The 17,288-nt window shown below is 49.5% G+C and overlaps 1 long non-coding RNA gene across 1 annotated transcript in view; it reads right to left on the minus strand.

Moving 5' to 3' along the window:
• The window catches only part of LOC141047022 (uncharacterized), a 234,063-nt gene extending 222,901 nt beyond the window's left edge, over positions 1-11,162 (minus strand). The window contains exon 1 of the long non-coding RNA XR_012219733.1: positions 10,871-11,162. This is a non-coding gene — a long non-coding RNA (uncharacterized lncRNA). The remainder of the gene's footprint in view (positions 1-10,870) is intronic.
• Positions 11,163-17,288: the final 6,126 nt, after the last annotated feature.

Raw genomic sequence — 17,288 nt, forward strand, 5'->3', positions numbered from 1 at the left:
CCAGTATGGATTACACGTGATTGCACAAAGGTGAGAAAGGGTACCGTATCCCCAGATAACATGTATGGATAGCGTACACATTCAAAATATATGTCTATACATCAGGAGGCAGGCTCAGATGGTGTTAGGCCCAGTATGGATTGCACGTGATTGCACAAAGGTTAGAAAGGGTACCGTATCCCCGGATAACATGTATGGATAGCGTACACATTCAAAATATATGTCTATACATCAGGAGGCAGGCTCAGACGGTGTTAGGCCCAGTATGGATTGCACGTGATTGCACAAAGGTTAGAAAGGGTACCGTATCCCCAGATAACATGTATGGATAGCGTACACATTCAAAATATATGTCTATACAGCAGGAGGCAGGCTCAGACGGTGTTAGGCCCAGTATGGATTGCATGTGATTGCACAAAGGTTAGAAAGGGTACCGTATCCCCGGATAACATGTATGGATAGCGTACACATTCAAAATATATGTCTATACATCAGGAGGCAGGCTCAGATGGTGTTAGGCCCAGTATGGATTGCACGTGATTGCACAAAGGTTAGAAAGGGTACCGTATCCCCGGATAACATGTATGGATAGCGTACACATTCAAAATATATGTCTATACATCAGGAGGCAGGCTCAGATGGTGTTAGGCCCAGTATGGATTGCACGTGATTGCACAAAGGTTAGAAAGGGTACCGTATCCCCGGATAACATGTATGGATAGCGTACACATTCAAAATATATGTCTATACATCAGGAGGCAGGCTCAGACGGTGTTAGGCCCAGTATGGATTGCACGTGATTGCACAAAGGTTAGAAAGGGTACCGTATCCCCGGATAACATGTATGGATAGCGTACACATTCAAAATATATGTCTATACATCAGGAGGCAGGCTCAGACGGTGTTAGGCCCAGTATGGATTGCACGTGATTGCACAAAGGTTAGAAAGGGTACCGTATCCCCGGATAACATGTATGGATAGCGTACACATTCAAAATATATGTCTATACATCAGGAGGCAGGCTCAGACGGTGTTAGGCCCAGTATGGATTGCACAAAGGTTAGAAAGGGTATCGTATCCCCGGATAACATGTATGGATAGCGTACACATTCAAAATATATGTCTATACAGCAGGAGGCAGGCTCAGACGGTGTTAGGCCCAGTATGGATTGCACGTGATTGCACAAAGGTTAGAAATGGTACCTTATCCCCGGATAACATGTATGGATAGCGTACACATTCAAAATATATGTCTATACATCAGGAGGCAGGCTCAGACGGTGTCAGGCACAGTATGGATTTGACGGCCCAGATTACACAGCGGAGGAGCAGGGAGAGGTAAAGATTACAAATGCTGGGGCCCTGCCCAAGCAAGGGGGGCCCACTCATGGGCGTCGGTACTGGCACTGGGCCCCTCATAGTACAGCGGTGTGTCTGACGGCGGGTGTGCACCACCACCATCAGAGACACTTGATTGCACTATGAGGGACCCTGTGCCAGTGCCCGCGCCCAAGAGTCGGCCTACCCACCTGTCCAGGGCAACGGCACTCGCACGGTGTCGTGCGGTAGGTGGTGACCCTGGCCATGGGGGGGAGGCAGCACAGTTAGTTTAGAAAGTGGCATATGTTGATGTTGGACATTCAGCTGATGCAAAAGGCGAAATAGGTGAAGTCCCAGGAAGAGGTGGACCAAAGCAAGCCATTTTTCTGTCACCCTATGTGTCATCAGGGGAAGTTGGGACAAAATCCTTGGAAACCCATGCATGGTTCATTTAACGAAGGTTAGATCATCCACATTTTGGGTTGACAGACGGGTCCTTTTTTCTGTCAGGATTGATCCAGCTGCACTGAAGACTCTTTCCGATAGCACACTTGCAGCTGGGCAAGCGAGCTCCTGTAAGGCATATTGGGCCAATTCAGGCCAGGTGTCCAGTTTAGCGGCCCAATAGTCAAAGGGGAATGACCTGTGTGGGAGAACATCGATATGGGAGGAAAAGTAGTTTGTTACCATAGTTGACAACTGCTGTCTCCTGTCACTTTCCATCGATGCAGTATTACCAGTTGTGTGAGCGGTATTTGAAAAATCAGTCCACAACATTGTCATGAAACCCCTGTCTCCAACGCCACTTCTGCTGTGTGCACCACGAACACCTCTGCCAAGCTGCCCCCGGCCCGTACGGCTCGTGTGAGAACCATCACCGCTGCTGTGTGCTGGGAATGCCTCAAGCAACCGATTTACCAGAGTTGCTTGTTTATTAGCCAATATTAGGTCAAGGTTCTCCTGTGGCATGATTTTTTGTAATTTGCCTTTATAACGTGGATCCAGGATGCTGGCCAACCAGTAGTCGTCATCGTTCATCATTTTGGCAATGCGGGGGTCCCTTTTTAGGATCTGCAAGGCATAATCTGACATGTGGGCCAATGTTCCCGGTGTCAATGATGCACTGCGAGTGCTGGGTGGAGGAGCACTTTCTGGCAAATCCACATCCCTCCAGTCACGCACAAACCCTGTACCAGACCTTGCCACGCCAACATTTTCACTTGCCCCACGAGATGCATCCTCCTCCCCTAAGTAATCATCCCCATCATCATCCTCCTCCTCCTCCTCTTCTTCCTCCACCTCGTCCAGGAGAGGTCCCTGAGCAGACAATGGCTGAATGTCATCAAGGATTCCCTCCTCCTCTTCCTCCTCCTCATCAACATTGGCTGCAGACGCCTGCTCCTTAAGATGCGTCAAAGTTTGCATGAGCAGATGCATAAGTGGGATGCTCATGCTTAGGATGGCGTCGTCTGCGCTTACCAGCCGTGTGCATTCCTCAAAACACTGAAGGACTTTACAGAGGTCTTTCAGCTTCGACCACTGCACACCTGTCAACTCCATGTTTGCTCTCAAAGTGCCTGGCCGTGTATCCTCCCACAAATGTATTATGGCCTGCCTCTGCTCGCACAGCCGCTCCACCATGTGCAGGGTGGAGTTCCACCTTGTTGCAATGTCGATAATGAGGCGGTGGTTGGGAAGGTGGAGCAATCGCTGCAGCTTCTGCATACGAACGGAGTGTACAGGCGACCGGCGGATGTGCGCACACAGTCTTCGCACCTTCTGGAGCAGGGCTGTTAACTCCGGATAATTTTTGAGGAAGCACTGCACCACCAGGTTCAAGGTGTGAGCCAAGCAAGGTATGTGGCTGAGTTTTGAAAGGGCTATGGCTGCCACAAAATTACGGCCGTTATCACTAACTACCTTGCCTGCCTCAAGATGTACACTGCCCAGCCATGACTCAGTTTGTCGCTTCAAGTACTCGGCCAGCACCTCGGCGGTGTGTCTGTTGCCCAAACACCTCATCTGCAACACAGCCTGCTGACGCTTTCCACTAGCTGCTCGATAGGGGGACACATCGTGTGCAACAGTGGCAGCTGCAGATGGAGTGCTCGTACGACTGCGCTCTGTGGACGAGCTTTCGCTTCTGGAGGAGGAGGAGGAGGAGGAGGGTCGAACGCCTACAGCCAACTGTTTCCTATACCGTGAGCTAGGCAGCACTGTCCCACCACCGCTGTCCCCTGTGGACCCTGCATCCACCACATTAACCCAGTGCGCAGTGATGGACACGTAACGGCCCTGGCCATGCCGACTGGACCATGCATCAGTTGTGAGGTGCACCTTTCCGCTCACTGACTGCTTGAGTGCATGGACAATGCGGTCTTTCACATGATGGTGGAGGGCTGGGATGGCTTTGCGAGAGAAGAAGTGGCGACTGGGTAGGTCATAGCGTGGTACTGCATAGGCCATGAGTTCGCGGAAAGCTGTGCTTTCCACCAACCGAAAGGGCATCATCTCAAATGAGATTAGTTTGGCAATGTGGGCGTTCAAACCCAGTGTACGCTGATGAGAGACTGAGTACTTTCTTGACCTACTCATAGTGTCTGGGAGGGTGAGCTAGACTTGAGAGCTGCATATGGTGGAAGTAGCGGTGGACAGGGCGGACTGAGAGAGGGTTGATGATGGTGATGGAGTTGGTGTTCTTTCTGATGGCCTAGAATCAGTCTTTCGTTGATATAACAGTGGGATTCCCTGACTGCTGTGGCCTTGCAACGACACCTCAACATTTGCTGCTGTGCTAACCGGTGGGCTTACAGTGGGGGAAACAATGTAGCATTGCTGACTACTTTCGTTGTGATCAGTTGCACATGTGGCACCTGAGGTTTGGTGTTGTGTCCACGCTTGCAAGTGCATGCTGGTTAAATGTCTAAGCATGCAACTGGTATTCAAATTTTTCAGATTTTTCCCTCGGCTAAAGGTCTTTGCGCACTTCTTACAGATAACCTTGGCCTGATCATGAGGATTTTGTTCAAAAAAGTGCCACACTGCACTCTTCCTACTTTGGCAGACATTTTGCGGCCTAGCACGCTGTGATCTTTTGACCCTCTGGACAAGCTGTCCAGCAACTATTTTGATGTTTGGAACCTGTCTTTGGAGTGCTCCAGGCCTGCCAGATAACAGCTGTTGCGATGTCGATGTCTGCTGTGGATGCTCCTCATCTGAGCTATTGGAAGCAGCACCCTCTTCCCCCAAAGGATGCCAATCTGGGTCAACAACTGGGTCATCCATCACCTCCTCTTCTATGTCATGTGCACCTTCCTCTGTGTCACCGTGTATGGTGGTATAGTGTGCGGGAAGGGGCACCTGAGTCTCATCAGGGTCAGAATCTGGCTCTGTACACTGCGAGGACAATGTAGTGCTCTGAGTGAATGTACCAGCAGAATCATCCATCAGCGGCTGTGCATCAGTGCACTCCATGTCAGATTCATCTTGGCCTGGGTAATTCACCATTTGACTTGATAATCCAGGCATGGTATATGAAAACAGCTCCATGGAGTAATCAGTACTATGGCCTGCGTCATCCTTCAATCTTGGTTGGGGTGAAGGACACAAGGAAAGGTGTGGTTCATGAACATGAGCCTCCAATGACGACTCAGTGCTTTTACTTTTTACAACTGAAGAAGAGGAGGCGATAGAGCTGGAGGCTGAGTCTGCAATGTAAGACAAAACTTTTTCCTGATGCTCTGGCTTTAAAAGCGGTTTGCCAACTCCTAGAAAACTAAGCGTTCAAGGCCTTATGTAGCCAGACGATGACGCAGGCTCAACACCTCCTGCATTCGGTCCTATTTTGCTCTTGCCACTACCATCAGATCCACCACCAACACCATCATTACCAGCTGCCAACCCCGGCCCAATTCCACGGCCTCTTCCACCAGCCTTCCTCATTTTTGGTAGAAATGTAGACAAAATCCAACAAACTATATAGTAATGTAAAACAAGGTACAAGGTGTCTATAGGACAGGGGAGATTTTTAATTTCTGCACACACTTGTGGACACTGGACACTTTTGGATTGTGTGAGGCCCAATGAATATCTGAGCGCTATGTGACAGGCTCGATGGCACAGCTGTGACCAAAGTGACGAGAGGATAAGGGAGATTTTGAATTTCTGCAGACACTTGTGGACACTGGACACTTTTGGATTGTGTGAGGCCCAATGAATATCTGAGCGCTATGTGACAGGCTCGATGGCACAGCTGTGACCAAAGTGACTAGAGGATAAAGGAGATTTTGAATTTCTGCAGACACTTGTGGACACAGGACACTTTTGGATTGTGTGAGGCCTACTGATATCTGAGCGCTATGTGACAGGCTCGATGGCACAGCTGTGACCAAAGTGACGAGAGGATAAGGGAGATTTTCAATTTCTGCACACACTTGTGGACACTGGACACTTTTGGATTGTGTGAGGCCCAATGAATATCTGAGCGCTATGTGACAGGCTCGATGGCACAGCTGTGACCAAAGTGACTAGAGGATAAGGGAGATTTTGAATTTCTGCAGACACTTGTGGACACTGGACACTTTTGGATTGTGTGAGGCCCAATGAATATCTGAGCGCTATGTGACAGGCTCGATGGCACAGCTGTGACCAAAGTGACTAGAGGATAAGGGAGATTTTGAATTTCTGCAGACACTTGTGGACACTGGACACTTTTGGATTGTGTGAGGCCCACTGATATCTGAGCGCTATGTGACAGGCTCGATGGCACAGCTGTGACCAAAGTGACTAGAGGATAAAGGAGATTTTGAATTTGTGCAGACACTTGTGGACACAGGACACTTTTGGATTGTGTGAGGCCCAATGATATCTGAGCGCTATGTCACAGGCTCGATGGCACAGCTGTGACAAAAGTGACTAGAGGATAAGGGAGATTGGATTGCTTTTAAAAAAGAAGTTTGCAGAGCAGTGGGTAAACAGCAATGCCAGCCTGTCAGGAAGCCTTAAAAGGCAGCCCAACAACCAACACCACTGATACACCACAATATAGCCTCCCCTTGCACTGCACAGTGACTGGTGTGTTGTGCAGGCCAAATCGCTAGCAGCAGAAGCAGTTTTTTTTTCTTCTCAGCAGGACAAAAAAAAAATTGGGATTGCTTTTAAAAAAGCAGTTTGTGGAGCAGTGGGTAAACAGCAATGCAGGAATGTCAGGAAGCCTTAGAAGGCAGCCCAACAACCAACACCACTGATACACCACTATATAGCCTCCCCTTGCACTGCACACACAGTGACTGGTGTGTTGTACAGGCCAAATCGCTAGCAGCAAAAGCAGTTTTTGGTGTCTTCTTCCCTGCCTAACGCTCTCCCTACAAAATCAGCAGCAGAAGCAGCAGCTCTCCCTATTCTGAGATCAGCATGAGTAACATGGCGGTCGGCGTGCACGCCCTTTTATACCCCCTGTGACGCCCCCCAAAGCAAGCCAATCACTTGCATGCCCTTCTGAAAGATGGTGGTGACCCGTGCCTATGTCATCACGTTGCCCACAGTGTCCGTGGATCCTGATTGGCTGAAAAAGAGCGCAAAACAAACTTTTGAAACGCGACTTTGGCGCGTAAGTCGCCGACCTCGTGGCCGACCTCATCCTAGGGTCGGGTTTCGTTTCATGAAACCCGACTTTGCCAAAAGTCGGCGACTTTTGAATTTTTTCGACCCGTTTCGCTCAACTCTAGTCTTGAGTCAAGGTTTGCCTCTGGGCGTCGGTAGGTAGTTTGCCGGTAGCTACCCATTGGCGTAGGGACCCAATTTCTCTGTCCTCCTGCTGCTGCTGAATCCATTGATCACGAGATTGTTCCAGCATACCCCTGGGGGGTCCTAGATGGGATTGTTTTTGGGTGGTAGCTGTGAGTACGGTGGGGGCCAAAGCAAATGGCGTTTCTTCTCCTAATTCGTCATCTCTGCTCTGCCCTGGAGTTGCATGCCGGATCCTGGAGAGGGCGTCAGCATGTACATTCTGTGCTCCTCTTTTATAAAAAATCTTGTAATTGAACTTGGCCATCCGGGCCACCCATCGCTGCTCCAAAGCCGCTAGTTTGGCATTCTCAAGGTGGGCCAGCGGGTTGTTGTTGGTCCGTATCACCACCTCAGAGCCCGCCAGGTACTCTGCGACCTGCTCCGTCATGGCCCACACTACCGCGAGGATCTCGGAGCTTAAAGGAGCTGTAGTTGTCGGGATTGCGTTTGGAGTCATAGAGTGATCGGCTGCCATAAGTGATCAATCTCTCCCGGACATCTTGAACTTGCGACAACACAGCCCCCAGCCCGTGGAGGCTCCCGTCGGTATATAGTATGAACAGCTGCGAGAAATCCGCTTAAGCTAACACCGGGGCACCCGAGAGTGCGGTCTTAAGGTCTTGGAAGGCTGCTTCTTGCGGTTCTTGCCACTGAATCCTCCACCCATTCGCTCTGGCGGGAGCCCCCTTTAGCAGGTCTTGTAGGGCTCGATGTGCAAAATTCTTTACGAAACGATGGTAGTATCTGGCCAACCCCAGGAAGGCCCGCACATCTTTTATCGTCTCGGGGGTAGGCCACTCCTGGATTGAGGCAACCTTTTCCAGGGATGGTCTAATGTCTTCGGTGGAGATGGTGTGCCACAGATATTCGATCTGGTGGTCAAGCAGGTGGCATTTCTGGGGTTTTACCTTCAATCCATACTTCTGTAGCCAGCCAAGCACCTGTCCCAAGCACCGCAGGTGGTCCTCGAACTTGGCGGCGTAGATGATGATGTCGTCCAGATATATCAGCGTGGCCTCAAAGTTGAGATCTCCCAAACACCGCTCCATCAGCCATTGGAAAGTTCCCGGGGCGTTGGCCAGCCCAAACAGCATCCAACTGAACTCGAACAGTCCCATGGGAAGGATGAACACAGTCTTAGCCCTGTCTTCCTCTGACATTGGCACCTGCCAGTACCTACTGGCCAGATCCAAAGTTGAGAAGTACGTCGCTTTCCCCAATGCGGACAGGGACTCTTCTATGCGGGGCAGCGGGTACGAGTCTTTGATAGTGCAGGCTTTCAATTTCCGATAGTCCACACAGAACCGTAGGGTGCCGTCCTTCTTGCGGACCAACACGATAGGAGCTGCCCAGAGGCTCAGGCTTTCTCGGATGACCCCCTTCCGCAGCATTTGGCCCAGTAATGTTTTCACCTCCTGATATAGTTGAGGAGGGATCTTCCAGTATTGTTCCCTGATGGGAGCCGTCCCGGCCGTGGGAATACCGTGGGTAATGAGGGTGGTACACCCAAAATCGTCCTCATGGCTGGCGAATACCTCCTGGTACTGCTCGAGTAGTGTTTCCACCTGGAGGATTTGGGCTGGAGTCACGCCAGAGAGTTCGGCCCTCATTCTTTCCAGGATGGTTCGGCCCTTTTCCTGGGCTGAGGACCCAGCAGTCTGCAGAGATCGGATAGTCACTGCCCAAGGGTCCTCGGGCTGCACCTTTAATTGGATCCCCGGGGCTTTGCCATTTCGGCCCGGGGCCTCAGGACGATGTCTTGGTCATCGAGGTTGACGCAGTGCACCAGGACGGTCCCCCTTCGCACAGTAGCCATGGTGCGGGCCACCAGTATGCCAGGGTGCTGGCGTTCCGAGAAGCATGGCTCCACCTGCATTTCCACACCCTCCAGAGGTACGGGGCCCGTATAGGTAGGGCCACTACTGTCTTCCTGGGCGGCAGCACAAGTGGGGGAGCTGCTGGCGCGATCACTTTTCCCAGTACCTCGCCCTCTAGGCAGTCCTGGAGGACTCGCGCCCCCAGCACCAACTGCTGGAAGACCTGCCCTTGGGGCATGCGGGAACCCCACTGGTTCAGGGTCTCTTGCGTGGGGTCATTAAGGAGTAAATTGCCGAATTCCCGCAGTATATTCATTCCCAGGGTGACTGGGTGTTTTTCGTTGGTCTCCCCCTGGGTTAGCATCACTCCCCGGTTTCCAAGGGATTTGCCACACAGCGTCATCTGCATCCAAACCACTTCAGCCACAGGAAACGGCAGTTGGTTGGCGGCTACCAGTCTTATCATGGACCGCACTGGGGTCTCACTGCCTCGGGAAAATGCTGCCGAAAATACGTTGTGGGCATGGATGTTACTTGCGACCCTGTGTCTACTAGGCACAGTACTGCATGGCCCTCAACCTCTGCCCATACCACTGGACACTTTGCAAACAGGTCTTCAGGACTTCCACCACCCATGTCGTGGTTTCTGGCTCCGAGCGGCGTCCCCCCAGCCTGGAGCCCTCTAGTTTAATGGCCGCCGGAGTGGGCATCTCCCACGCCATGGACACTCTTGAGCGAAGTGGCCCAGCTCCCCTCACTCATAGCACTGGGGTTGCGAGGGCCGGCCGCTCTGGGCATTGCGAGGCCCCCAGGGTCCCGGGTTCAAACTAGGCCGCCCAGTCGTGGTCTCGGCCCTTCTCTTCACTTCAGCCAACTCACCCCTGGTGTTCTTCAGCTCTTGCTTCATCTCTTCTATCCACTGGGGCTCCCCGACAGCATTCACGGAGGCCTCCATGCCCCCGACTTTCCTCACGGGGACCATCAGCCCCTGTACCTGCTCTCAAGCGCGCACCTGACTTCCCACCTCGGAGAAAGCCATACGCAGGTTCACCCGGACTTGCTCTCGTAATGCCTGCTTCGTCAGTGGGTCTCGAAGTCCAGTCACTAACAGGTCGCGTAGGGTAATGTCGATGGGTCTTACACCTACGCCGTCCTTCTGCTCGATGGCGCTGTATGGCTCCTGAAGGACATTCATTATACTGGGTGATGGTCTCCCCCTCTCCCTGCATGCAACTGAACAACCGGGTCCTCAACTCCCCCACATTCGTTGGATCTCCATGGGTCCCTTCCAGGATCCGCAGGACCCTACCAAAGGTGTTGCGGTGCACCGGGGGCCTCAACATCACTGAATACTGGGCCTTCCCATCCAATGCCATGAGAGCAACTTCAGCTTCTAGGTCAGGGGTCATCGGATGCATACGAAAGAGCCCTTGCATCCGCTCCGTCCAGCTCCACAGCATGGTGTTAGTGCCAGAGAACCTGGCCAGGTTGCTCAGCATAGCCCCCAGGGATATACTTGCTTAGTTTAAGGCCCCCGCTCTGGTCCATGGAATCGTCGTCCGTGCTCAGAGACTGCATCCTGCCGACTACGCCAAATGTAGGTACAGCAGGTACGCGGGATTCAGTGATGAGACATGAGACGGATGTAACTTATGGTGGTGACTTTTATATATATGGATGCCGATAGGGCTATCCTGAGCAACCAAACAAGATAACAATTGTAAAATCAATAAAATACAATCGGCGCTAAGTGAGGTACATGTGTCACAGAAGCTGTAAGTTTTAAGGACAAAACCACTCAATTTGTCCAATAAAGTAAACTAAAAAGAAAAAAACTATGAAAACTCACGCTGAAGTGTGTACCTAGGGGTTAAATACCACCAAACTAAATTGCATGTGCCAAGATTAATGTCTCTATGCAGGGCTTAAGTAGAAAATGTATTACCTTTTAAGCAGGCATTGACATATAAGCGCTGAAGTCCCAGGGGCGATGTTTTGCAGACAGGAAATCCAGAAGTCCTTCTCATGAATGATCCAAAGTGAAACAATTCCTGTTGTCTTGAAACAAAGTGCACAGGGTTCTACTAGGAGACGTTGTCCCGGCCGGTGACTAACGTCTGTCTGTAGCTCTACAGCGGACACCTGTATGAAGTACAGGGAAAGCCTGCAAGGTGCAGAGACACTGCAGGACCTTGCGTGACATCACAGTCACGTGGTGGATCACGTGATAGGCTCAAGAGCGCTATGGAGCGCTCAGAGGGCTTGAATGATAATCCTACTCATTTCAGAATCTCGGATTCCTTCCTCAGGGATAGCCCCATAGAGCACAGATTCCTCTTATATATCCTGCATCACCTTGAAAGCACTTTATACATTAAAAGCAAATAGTTCAATTTCACTATTGAAAAAATGGTTAGAAAGGGGGTGACCTGTATATTTTTTACAGATGTTCCGCAAATGCTCCCCAATCCTAAGGCCTGTTTCACACTTCCGTTTTTGTGTCCGCCAAACGGATCCGTTTCCGTTTTTTGACGGAAACTGATGCAAACGGATCCGTTTTTTTAAAAACGGATCCGTTTTTTTGACGGATCCGCGGTAACCGTAATGGAAGTCTATGGGACAAAAAAACGGATCCTGCAAAAAATGGCGGATCCGTTTTTTTACGGAAAACAACGGATTTTGACGGATTTGAAAAAACGGAAGTGTGAAACAGGCCTAACATGGAGCGGACGTTTAGTACGCCCTATATACATTTTTCCACAGGGGCATGTTATGTAGTATATCACCCCCTTTGTATCGCACGTAATTCAATCCCTGCAAAATATCAGGGAATCAGTAGATAATACACCACGTGAACAGTTGCTTCGACACAAAATAAAAAAAACTGATAATGTTATTATGGAGGAAATCCCAATTATCACTCAATATAATGCTAATAGTAATATTTTTAGAAAAATTGTCAACAAACATTGGAGGATATTAAAGAATGATAAGATTATTGGGGAGGCACTGCCAGTACATCCGAGGTTTATTTTCAGAAGAGCTAACAACTTGGGCAATATAGTAGCCCCCTCTATTCTAAACATCACAATGGTCTCAAGTCTCCATTCACAGCAACATCCACATGGTTTTTTTCCCTGTAGGAAATGTGCTCCCTGTAAAAAATTAGGTATTAGAAAACAGTTTACTATCACTAATGGATCCACAGTAGTGGCGATTAAGGACTTCATTACGTGCGATACAAAGGGGGTGATATACTGCATCACATGCCCCTGTGGAAAACTGTCAATAGGGCGTACTAAACGTCCGCTCCATGTTAGGATTGGGGTGCATTTGCGGAACATCTGTAAAAAATATACAGGTCACCCCCTTTCTAACCATTTTTTGAATAGTGAAATTGAACTATTTGCTTTTAATGTATAAAGTGCCTTCAAGGTGATGCAGGATATATGTCAGAAGCACCGCACTGAACTTGCTCACTGAGCCAGTGCGCGTGTCCTGAATAAAGCAAGGTGTGCTCAAAGATACCTGTGGAGCGGGCAGCAGCAGAGTAGATGCGTACTTCAGAGCCGCAGGACCTGAAGCACGTGACTGCTAGGGCATGGCCTAAACTCCAGAGAGCTAGGAGCTGCAAGAGAACTCCTAGCAGGGTAACTGCGAAACAAAGTTACAAAGGGGCATATACAGGGAGGATAGTCAGGACATAGCCAATGAGTCATACACAGAGATAGCTGCAAGGAACAAGAGGGGCGAGCAGAGAGTAGTCAGATCACAGGCAATGAGTCATACACAGAGAGGATAGCACAGTACAGAATCAACAGGCAAACTCACAACGGGAAACAGAACCGGGTCAGAACCATATAAACAAGCTATAACAACGAACAGGCACAGGCACACAGAGGTCAGCACACTCGGCCAAAGGCAAAAGTATAACTGGCAGGGATTGGAGCTTCCCAGGGGTTTAAGAGGCTCTCCCAGAACCAAAAAGAGGCCACAATCATTAACCCCAGGTGTGCAGGTCAAAACCTGCAATGAGCTCCAGACATTAACCCCTGACGTGCAGCTCAAAAACCTGCACTGGGATCATGACAGTAACCCCCTCAACGGGGGACCTCTGGACCCCCAGGCTTCCCCGGGTACTTGGCATCGAAAGCCCGAACCAGGCAATCTGCATGTACAGAGTGAGCAGGGACACATGAGCGCTCCTCTGGTCCATATCCCTTACAGTGGAGCAGGTACTGCAAAGAGCGGCGCACCCGCCGAGAGTCCACAATATGTCCGTCCTCATACTCCAATTGACCCTCCACCAGCACTGGAGGAACAACAGGATCAGAGTCCTCTTTGACAGACCCTATGGATTTCAACAGAGATTTATGGAACACATTGGATATTTTTAAGGAGGCGGGGAGACGCAACCTATATGCCACTGGGTTGACTATCTCCATAATCTCGTACGGACCAATGAACTTTGGTCCCAACTTAGCTGATGGTACCTTTAAGATGTTATGTGTGGAAAGCCAAACCTTCTCTCCCACCTGAAACATGTCTCCCGAGGCTCGCTTTTTGTCAGCAAAATATTTGTACCTCCCCTGGGCCCGAGAGATATTACGCTGGACTTCAGCCCAGAGGTGTTTTAACCATTGAACAGACCCCTCTAGCCCTGGACAACCGGAATCCACCCGTGAAAACTCCCCAAAATGCGGATTAAACCCATAGTTAATCAGGAATGGGGACATGTTGGTGGACTGACTCACCCGGTTGTTAAAAGCGAATTCGCCAACGGTAACGCATCACACCAATCCTCCTGTCTGGCAGAGGTCAGACACCTGAGAATTTGTTCCAGGGATTGATTGGTGCGTTCTGTCTGACCATTACTCTCCGGGTGATATGCCGACAAGAAGGAGAGTGAGATGCCCATTTTCATACAGAACTCCCTCCAAAATTTGGCCACAAACTGCACACCTCTGTCAGACACAACATTCAGGGGTACCCCATGCAATCGGACCACATGCTGCACAAACAACCTTGATAACGTTTCTGCTGAGGGTAATGCTGCCAAGGGAATGAAATGGGCCTGTTTAGAAAACCTATCCACCACCACCCAGATCACGGTATTGCCCCTGGAAGGTGGAAGGCCGGTAATAAAATCCAAGGAAAGATGAGTCCATGGCCTATCAGGAACCGGTAAAGGTATGAGTTCCCCAGCCGGCCGGTTATGCAAGCTTTTGGAACGGGCACACACGCCAAAAGCAGAAACAAATTCCTTGACATCGGACCTTAATGAAGGCCACCAAAAACCCCTGGCTACTGCCTCTCTAGTGGCCGTGATACCTGGATGAGCACTCAGCCTAGACTCATGAAACTCCTGCAGAAGTCTAGGCCGCAATGAATCTGGAACAAACAGTTTATCCCCTGGCCTGGTTGCTGGAGCTAGGGCCTGAGCCCTTAGAATTTCTTGTTCCAACTCAGTTGAGACCCCCGCCACTACCACCCCTGGGGGAAGAATGGAGGACGGCGGCACAGGGGCAGACACTGGGTCAAAACTTCTGGACAGGGCATCCGCTTTAACATTTTTGGACCCCGGTCGAAAAGTAATGGAGAACTGAAATTGTGAAAAAAAAATGACCAACGGGCTTGTCTAGGAGTAAGCCTCTTAGCAGATTCAAGGTATGCCAAATTTTTGTGATCCGTGACAACCGTGATAGGATGAGCCACCCCTTCCAAAAAGTGCCTCCTTTCCTCAAATGCCAGCTTGACCGCAAGAAGTTCTCTATTGCCTACATCATAGTTTTTCTCGGCTGAAGAGAATTTCTTGGAGAAGAAGGTACAGGGTTTGAGATTGGTAAGGGTGGCCGGACCCTGGGACAGCACAGCCCCCACCCCCACTTCAGAAGCATCCACCTCCACAATGAATGGTTGGAACGGGTCTGGTTGTACCAACACTGGGGCAGACATGAAACATTTCTTAATCACTGAGAAGGACTCCTTAGCGAGTACAGACCAATTTTTTACATCAGCCCCCTTCTGGGTAAGATCCGTGAGTGGTTTAACCACTTCTGAGAAACCTTTAATGAATCTTCGATAATAGTTCGCAAATTCTAAGAAGCGCTGGAGCCCCTTGAGATCTCGAGACTGAACCCAGTCAGCGATCGTCAGCACCTTCTTAGGATCCATACGAAACCCCTCACAGGACACAATCAACCCCAAAAAAGACAGTTCCTGTACAAAAAATGAACATTTTTCCAATTTATCGAACAATCGGTTCTCCCTGAGTCTCTGGAGAACTGTCTGTAGATGTTGCAAGTGAGATTGGCTGTCCGGGGAATACACCAAAATGTCATCCAAATAAATAATAACAAAACGGCCTATCAGGTCAGAAAACACAACATTGATGAAATTCTGGAAAATAGCGGGTGCATTAGTTAACCCAAACGGCATTAACAGGTTCTCAAAGAGTCCTTCTGATGTGAGGAACGCAGTTTTCCACTCGTCCCCTTTCCAAACCCTTATCAGATTGTAGGCCCCCCGCAGATCTAACTTGGAGAACCATTGGGCCCCAGCTAACTGGTTACATAAGTCTGGGATGAGGGGAAGCGGGTAAGTGTTCCTAACCGTTATCTTGTTCAGTTCCCGAAAGTCGAGGCACGGCCGCAAACCACCATCTTTCTTCTTCACAAAGAAGAATCCTGCTGCCACAGGTGACACAGAAGGCCTGATATTCCCTTTGCGGAGACTCTCAGCTATGTACTCCTTCATGGCTTGGCGCTCAGGCCCAGACAAATTGACCAATCGAGCCTTAGGTAACTTGGCTTCGGGTACTAAATCAATGGCACAATCATAGGGTCTATGTGGTGGCAGCACCCCAGCCTCACTTTCGGAAAAAACGTCTTTGAAATCCTTCAGGTACTCCGGAATACCTTCCAGACCGACAGACGACACAGATACAGATTTAACAGCATTAAGAAGATGTCCCAGTTTACCACATTTATCCTTACATCCCCATTGAGTGATCTCCCCTGTAACCCAATCAATGGTAGGATTATGGCATTGAAGCCAAGGCATCCCCAGTACCAGTCCTGCATAGAGTTGAGCAAAACGGGTCGAAAAAATTCAAAAGTCGCCGACTTTCGCCAAAGTCGGGTTTCATGAAACGAAACCCGACCTCAGCGTGAGGTCGGCCACGAGGTCGGTGACTTTAGCGCCAAAGTCGCGTTTCAAAACATGCTTCAGCGCCCTTTTTCAGCTAATGAGGAAGAACGGACACTGTGGGCAACGTGATGACATAGGCAGCGGTCCCCACCATCTTTGAGAAAGGCATGCAAGTGATTGGCTTGCTTTGGGGGGCGTCACAGGGGGTATATTCTTACAGACCTCCACCTTATAGTTTTGTCTGTTTTTCAAACAGTCTAGTCTATTTGCTGTTTGATTACATTCAAAACTATAGAGAGACAGCGTGTGTCAGTCCATATACTAAAAAAACACAGAGCTTGACAATTTAACATACACTGGACAGCGGTGTACGTGAACGCTGCTCTCTCAGTACCGTGTAACGGCTGTTATCACGTCCACAGGGAAGCTAAGGGTGTGACTCTGTAAGGATAAGTCGAGGAGTTGTTCAGTTCTTACAGACCTACACTCTAGGGAGATTCCAATCCTGCCTTGTCCTATATAACATTTTTCACACATGCTAAATTCATCCTGTCATACAGCGGTGTGATATACACTGAGCATGACACAATACATCAGTGTCCAGAAGTGTGTAAGGACATTCCATTTCTCCCATCCTATATAACATTTTTCACACCTGCCAAATTCATCCTGTCATACAGCGGTGTGATATACACTGGGCCTGACACAATACATCAGTGTCCAGAAATGTGTAAGGACATTCCATTTCTCCCGTCCTATATAACATTTTTCACACCTGCCAAATTCATCGTGTCATACAGCGGTGTGATATACACTGGCCTGACACAATACATCAGTGTCCAGAAGTGTGTAAGGACAATCCATTTCTGCCGTCCTATGTCACATTTTTCACACCAGCCAAATTCAGCCTGTCATACAGCGGTGTGATATACACTGGCCTGACACAATACATCAGTGTCCAGAAGTGTGTAAGAAAAATCCATTTCTGCTGTCCTATGTCACATTTTTCACACCAGCCAAATTCAGCCTGTCATACAGCGGTGTGATATACACTTGTCTGACACAATACATCAGTGTCCAGAAGTGTGTAAGGACAATCCATTTCTGCCGTCCTATGTCACATTTTTCACACCAGGCAAATTCAGCCTGTCATACAGCTTTGAGATATACATTGGGCCTCACACAATACATCAGTGTCCAGAAGTGTGTAAGTA

Source organism: Dendrobates tinctorius, unplaced genomic scaffold, assembly GCF_039654945.1.
Source record: "Dendrobates tinctorius isolate UK_male_01 unplaced genomic scaffold, ASM3965494v1 ptg000125l, whole genome shotgun sequence".
NCBI classification, from domain to species: Eukaryota; Metazoa; Chordata; class Amphibia; order Anura; family Dendrobatidae; genus Dendrobates; species Dendrobates tinctorius.